We start from the raw sequence: 7,501 nt of genomic DNA on the forward strand, positions 1-7,501 counted from the left end.
CTGTATCTTATTCTGAGTATATATAAACATATATATGTAAACTTCGAGGTATGCTTAAGATTTATACACCTTACTGTGTGGTAAACCTCAACTAAAAACAACAAAAACCTAAACAAGATGTCAATTCCCTAGTTAAAATCCTTCAGCAGCTTCACACTGCCCTTGGAATAACAAATCAACCCTGCATGACTCGGCCCCAGGCTTCTTCTCCAACCTCATCTCCTAATGTACTTCTTTCTTGCTTGCTAGAACCCAGCTGCCCTGACTTTCATTTAGTTTCTCTAACAAGCCGAAAGCTTTCCTGCCGGCCTCAGGACCTTTGCTTATGCTGTTCCCTCAGCCCCAAATCCTTCCCCCCTTCTTTTCCTTCATGTCACATACCCAGGCTTTCCCAGACCACAATGTCTAAAATATATCAGCCCAGACGCAAGAGGGAAGAGATATGGGAACATATGTATATGTATAACTGATTCACTTTGTTATAAAGCAGAAACTAACACACCATTGTAAAGCAATTATACTCCAATAAAGATGTAAAAAAATAAAATTAAAAATAAAATAAAAATAAATAAAATATATCAGCCCATTTATTCTTTCTGCTCCTAAATTATTGTATTTTTATACTACTATTATCATTGGTTTTTCCATGGTTGGGACCAGCTTTTACATGACTGACACTTATTACATACATGCTATTATGCTAGGTGCTATATAGATAAACAACGTCATGGGTCTTATACTCAAAGAGCAAACAGACCCCTTTTCCCTTTATTTTTTAGTTTCCATAAGTCAAGGTAGGGGTGCTTAAATTAAGAAAAGAAATCCTCAGTTCATATCAGTGCAGCATCCCCTACCTTGGGGCTGGAGTGGGGGGAGCGATGGTAAGTCCACAGTGTGACATGTTGAATTGTGTCCAAAAATACAATAGGTAAGCTCAAAACAGGGCAGATGCGCGCTTAAGAAAAAACGTTAAAAACCATAAGCAAGCATCACACACAAGAGAAAGTGCCTTTCCTTTATTTATTTACCTATTTTCACAAATTAAGTCGGAGGCTAAAAATGCAAGACCCAGAGACCAGGTGTGTCACACCGAGACCACCACTGCAGCAGGTTCTTCTCAGATACTTCATCTTCCAGCTCAGTCCTCCAACGGACCCAATTTTGTATGACAAGTGTAATCATTTCAACAACAGGGCCATTCAGATTCACTTCATTTATTCCCAAGCTCTTCCGAGAGCATCTCTGCTTGACTGCCTCAAGGATCTCTCTGCTGGTGACGGTTCTTCTGTGGTTGTAGAGGGACAGTCTAACCGCTTCCAGGCTAACCTGTTCCAGCCACCAATCCTCCAGAGCTCCCAGTGCATCCAAGATCCAGGAGCACCCACTGAAGTCTGGGTGGGTCTGGGACAGAAACAGCATAAGGGTGAGACAGAGAAGTGAAGGCTCCCATAGTCAGGAACGTATGGTCCAACCCAGTACCCGAGTACCCATGGCTTCTGTGGATTCATGTGTCCGTGGAAACGTACGACCCACCCAAAGGGACAACAGTAGAGATGTGATGAAGGAAACTAGGCCACTGTACCTGTCAGCTCTCTCTGAGGAAGAGGGAGGGAAGGGAATTTGTAGGTATGTGAGAAAGATAACCTTTGGATAATACAAACTAACTCTGGTCACTTCAACTTTTGCGCCTTGGTTTTTCCTAATAGAAGCAGAGTTAACATCCGGCACCTTCTGAAGATGGAAAATATAGTTTTAACTTCCAGTATACTTTCACACTCTATATTCATATTAGTGAGCATTTAACACTTTCTAATTTCCCGCCTTACTTCCTTGTGCCAACAGGATCTCCAGCCAAGCTGGGAATACTTGCTCTTCCTCAGGTGTGTCCCTATGTTTTCTGGTCCCCATGCCACTGTGTATCAGTCACCTCTACCTCCCATGCCTGCACCCAGCTCCACCTTTTAAATCCCATCCATCCTTTAAGGCTCTTCCCCAAGTGCCACCTCTGGCTTATCTGCATTCCACACAATCCCCCCACTGAGGACCAGAGCACTTTTTGTTCTCAGAGCCTGTGTCACACACTGCCTATGTCATTAGTGTCCTCGTCTGAAGTTAGAGAGGCAGCAGAAACAGTCCAAAGAACGCTGCCCTGAGAATCACCCCTCTTGGGCTCTAATCCTAACTGGCACGAGACATCATGTTAGCAAGTCATAGACTCACACTGGGCCTCAGTTTCTTGAAAGGAAAGGTTTGAGGTGGGATTCTAAACATTCCTCGTGGTTTTCATAATTTACAGGTATTTGCTCAATGCGCCCCCCAACACACACACACACACACACACACACACACACACAGCAGGACCATGAGCCCCTCTACAACAGAGCCCTCATCGTTTTCATCTGAGCTCCCGCAGCAGGTCTGGCTGGCACTTAGGCACTCAATACGTTTATCCAACCGACCTCTGGTTTTATCCTCGCAGTGCCCTGAAAGGCTGACCCAAGGTCACGGACCTGACCCTTTGGAGGCTTGAAGAAGCAGGGCGGCCTGCTAGACCCACAAGGTTAAGGACAGGCCAAGGAAAAACTAATGCTCAGAAGAATTCTTAGTCCAAGTACTCCCAGCGAAGGCCTTTCCAGCCAAATGTAGGATCCCCTGCAGGAGCTCACAATGGGGGGCTGATTTTGCCCTCCGGGGGACACTGGGCATTATTTGTGGACACTTTTGGTGGTCACACTGGGAGGGAGGGTGCTACTGGTATTTAGTGGGCAGAGGCCAGGGATTCTGCTCAACACCCCACAATGCACAGGACAGTGTCCCACGCAAAGAACTGCCCAGAGCCCATTGTCAACAGTGCTTGTGGTTGAGAACCCTGTTCTGAATCACACACCTTCTCTCCTTCTCCTATCATTCCTTAATCCTATTTCCCTTCTTCTCCCAGAATAAACAACAGATTCCAAACGATACTACTGGAATACAGGGGGCTTCGGTACAATTACAGACATGAGCACTCAGCCTTGCTTCCTGGGCACGAAGAAATAAAATCCCATTAACATATGCACACTATTGGATATAAAATAGATAATCAACACGGACCTGCTGTAGAGCACAGGGAACTCTACTCAACACTCTGAAAAAGAATAGATACATGTATAACTGAATCACTTTGCTGTACACCTGATACTAACACAACACTGTAAATCAACTATACTCCAATATAAAATAAAAATTAAAAAAAAAAAGAAGTAATATCCCAAATCAAGCCTTAACACACCTTTCAGAGAATCTCCTTCCTGTCTTCCCCATAGCTTCTCTTGAAGGGGAAGACTTTCCTGATTTTGTTTTCTACAGTTTGTATGCCATGGGGTGAGGTGTTGGGTGGGCAGGAAAAAGGAATGAGTGCCTACCTACTGAAAGAAATTTCTAAGTATAATATAGAGGACCATTTGATGAAAACCCGCTATTTGCAACTCTTCAAAGCGACAGAACAGACGAGGTGGTGAATCCCCTCTCTGCAGGAAAAGGGGAGGGCAATTAAGAATCACTTAACAGATTAGCTGTCAACAGATACAAGAAAGGGAGACACCAAGGGCTCAGGTGTTCAGAGTTGCTGCCAACAGAAAGAAAGGCAAGTAGGAGAAGATAGCAGCCATTCACAGATCCAGTTTATAGCAGCTGTTTTGCAACCAACTTTTCAGGAACTCAACGTGTGAGGAAGGACTCCTGCACCAGAAGTTGAAGTCTAGGTCACACCCAGGGCCACTAACATGATACCTGTCTTGGCCATTCTCAGTTTGCATAAAGAGAGTCCCAACTCACTTGCTTCAGGATTTTCCCCATGTAACTAAAATATGCCTCCTTCTTCTTCCTCCTCTTCTTCCCAGAGGTGGAGCTGGCCCACCCATCCTTCTCTTTGGCTGGGATATAAATTGTGGGCTTCTTCTTAGGGAACCGTAGGCCATGTGAGCAAATGCAGTGCATGTGGAAGACTTGTCTTTACACTTCTCGCTCAGAGCACTGGCCGTAGGCAAGGGCAGCGCTGAAGAGGTTTTATAGGGAGTGCTGGAAGACACTCTTTCCTAATAAAATCAGTCATTAGTGACTGCACTTGCAAGAGATGAAGGCTCTCAGAGTCCTCAAGAGATATTAGACATAGGGTCTAAAGCCAGCTTGTGTTACCCTCCCGAAGGAGCATGAGGTGGGAAACGCATGTGTTCTTTGGCTCTTATCCCAGGTGAAAGGGAGCATCCGTTTGATGTTAACAGCCATCCGTTTACCAGGTAATGCTCATTTCAGAAGTTATTCTTTGTATGTGCCTAACTCCAGGTGTTCTTCTGACAATGGTTCTTAGCCATGAAAATTTCAATTCAAAAGGACCAGAAGTGGGATCCTGGAAGCTGTATATTTCGAAAGCAGCCCAGGTGAATCTAATGACCAGCCAGATTTGGGATTCATGGGTCTATAAGACCTTCCTAAAGCAACGACACCAGATTCGTGGCTGGGGTTGGAGAAGCTCCTCACAGATGTGGTGCTCAGGCCCCATGAATTTCTATCTGCCTTGGGAGAGAAATGTCTCTCTTGAAAGGCAAGTGTGTGCCTGGTTATTCAAATGCAATTAGGAACTCAGGAGACAAAGCTTGGATGGGAAAGCCAGCAAGTCACTGTACCTTCAAGACTGAAGGTTGAGAAACTGTAGATAGAGAGGCCGTGAACTCCTTGCAATTAGTATATCAGCTCAGCTACAAGGACGTGACCAGCCTGACACGAACCAACAGATAAGAGGACACCAGAGAACCAGGGTTCAAAAGATAAAAAGGACCAGAATGGGACACTCTTTCCTCTCCCATCTGGTTATGAGCCGTATCGAAGTCCCAGTGGAGGGACTGGTGAATAAGGAAGTACTATCAGCTTACATTTATTGAGGCCTAACTATGTCCTGGACCCCATGCTAGGTGCTTAACATACTTTATCTCACTTAATTATCATAGCAATATTACGAGGTAAGATGTATGTACTTGAACTTTACAGAAGAGGAAACAGTCTCAGAGGGCTGACGTGACTTGCCTGATGTCACATCAGTGCATAAGTGTCAGAATCAGCCCCTGAGCCTTTGCTTCTAACCCCACACTCTACCACCTTCCAGACCTGAACACCAGAGCCCCATGACCCTTATAATTACCCATGTGTGCTCTGTGCAGTCGCTATGTGTATCATTCATTGATGGAGAACTTGGAATGTAACTTATCCATAGTGTAGGCTCAATTCTTCTGAATTAATCATTTGATCACCACCACAGAAGCTAAACTGAACCCTTCTGTGAAAGGAAAAAGTGATTCCCTCTTACCTGGTTGTCAAAGCCACATCCCGACCACCACTCCAACTCCTCCGCCCATTTCACCAGCTTCCTCTCATTATTTCTCTGTTTAAAACATAATCTATGCCTAGAGCATATATTGTATGATGAAGTGAATTGGACGTTTTAATGCAAAGAAGTAAATGAAAACGGGCAGGTATCATCAAGGCATTGTGGGATGGCGCTGTTCACTGGAACCGGGCAGTGGGAAGGGTCGGGCCAGGAGGGAACTGAATCAGTGCCATAATGTCAAGATGCTGGAGAGCATTTGGGGGAAGCGTGAGAAGAACAGATGTGGTGTTGCCATGGGAATGTAGCACAGAGGGCCTAGCCAGATGGCATTCTCTCGATGCAAAATATTCGGCGACTTTTGATCCCCTGCTAAGTGTAAGGTCCACGGTTATGCATGGAAATGGTGATAAATTACCAATAGGCATCACAAGACTCAGAGGAAAACGTGATCAGAAGACGCACCAACATCTATTAGAAATCTCAGTCTGCTGAAAAGGACATGAAATCAATGATTACCTGCTAATAATTTCCCTATCCTGAAGACAAAAGAAGAAATTACGCTAATAGGCATGCTAGCTCATATTCATTGAGTGCTTGCTACCTGCCTTGACTGATACGAAGCACCTTATGGACGTCATCTCATTTCATGGTTTTAACACTCAGAGATGGGTTTTATCATCTCTTTAACAAAGATGAGGAAACCGAGGCTTATCAAGATGACGTAAGGTGTTCAAGGTCACACAGGTAGTAAGTCGCAGAACTAGGAATTGAGCTGCAATATGTCTGACATCAAAATTCCCATCAATATTTCTCTAAATTAGGCCCCCTGCCCACTGGCAGCAGAATCCCTTGGGCTGCTCATTAAAATGAAGACCCCCCCCAACCCCTAACCTACACCACCGGTACAGGTATCTAAAGTTTGGGTACCACTGTACTACCTCCGCCTCTTGAGTATGGGAAAAATGCTACTCTGAACTGAAGGGCTATTCTGTACAGAAGGGCTAAATAGATAGCAGTCAGACACAGAACTTAACGTTGAGAAGGCAGAGCTCAAAGAGATCAGAGAAAATAGTGTTAGGGTTCTATGGATAGAAACTCTAAAAGGCAGGTCAGCTCAAGAAAAACAGGAGGCCCTTCCTTAACTGGCTATGACCCCGGCTCCTCTCCTTGGTTACAATTCACTTCAATCTGGTCCTCTCTTGGTGGAACAGAAGACGCAAAGGGCAAACCAGGTTCCTACATATTATGAGTAACAGGGGCAGAGGATGGGAGTGTTGGGAGCTGGCTGACGTACAGGGCACAGAGTGAGTTTGAGCAGTGATTCAGGAGTAAGACGGAGCGAAGGGGTGTTGAGCCCGCTTTTGTGTGGAGACATCGGCATGGCATGGAGGAGGCCTAATGAGTCAAATGCCTGGTAGATCCAGGCATTGTATTCAATAGCATATGGTGGAGGGGATTCAGGCATTGGGTGGGATACTTGATCTCATGGCCTCTGAGGTCTCCTGGGTTTTATGCATTCTACTTTTAAATTATTAAAAATTTTCCCTGTGTCATTTCTTTAGAGTTCAGGTTGTCAGAATTTGGATAGAAGTACTGCTCATCGTATTCTGCCTCTAGGTAGTCTGAAGAATGAATCCAGTTGACTGGATAAAGTCAGAGGGTCACACTGTGCATTTTAAAATCATCTTATTTCATGATCTTAACTCTAGGAGATGAATACAGCCGCAGCTCACCAGTTGAGAAGCTTCTCATGAATGGCAGGAGGAGATGGGGTCTGGGAGGCAGATGAGAAGATGTCACCTTGAGTATGATGTCACACTCTTCCTGCAATGTCAGTTCTCTGGATACTAATCAAATATTAATGGTGGATGTTATCTGTACTAACTGCTTGCTATTCTGTCAGGTGGAGGGAAGAAAGGAATTGGACTTTTCCTGACCCCAGCAACATTTTCTCTAGCCTCTACTCCAAGCTTTTAGAAGAGAACAAGGGGAATGGGGAAAAGGAGGACATCAGCCTCCCACTTAGAAATGGGGTAGGGAGGTCCTGGGGTTACCCAGGGGAGATCTAGGGTGCTGCTCTCCCTTTTCTTTAACACACACACACACACACACACACACACACACACACACACACACACA

Source organism: Aethalodelphis obliquidens, unplaced genomic scaffold, assembly GCF_003676395.1.
Source record: "Aethalodelphis obliquidens isolate GAN/ISIS:26980383/991018 unplaced genomic scaffold, ASM367639v1 scaffold38, whole genome shotgun sequence".
In the NCBI taxonomy this organism is placed as follows: domain Eukaryota; kingdom Metazoa; phylum Chordata; class Mammalia; order Artiodactyla; family Delphinidae; genus Aethalodelphis; species Aethalodelphis obliquidens.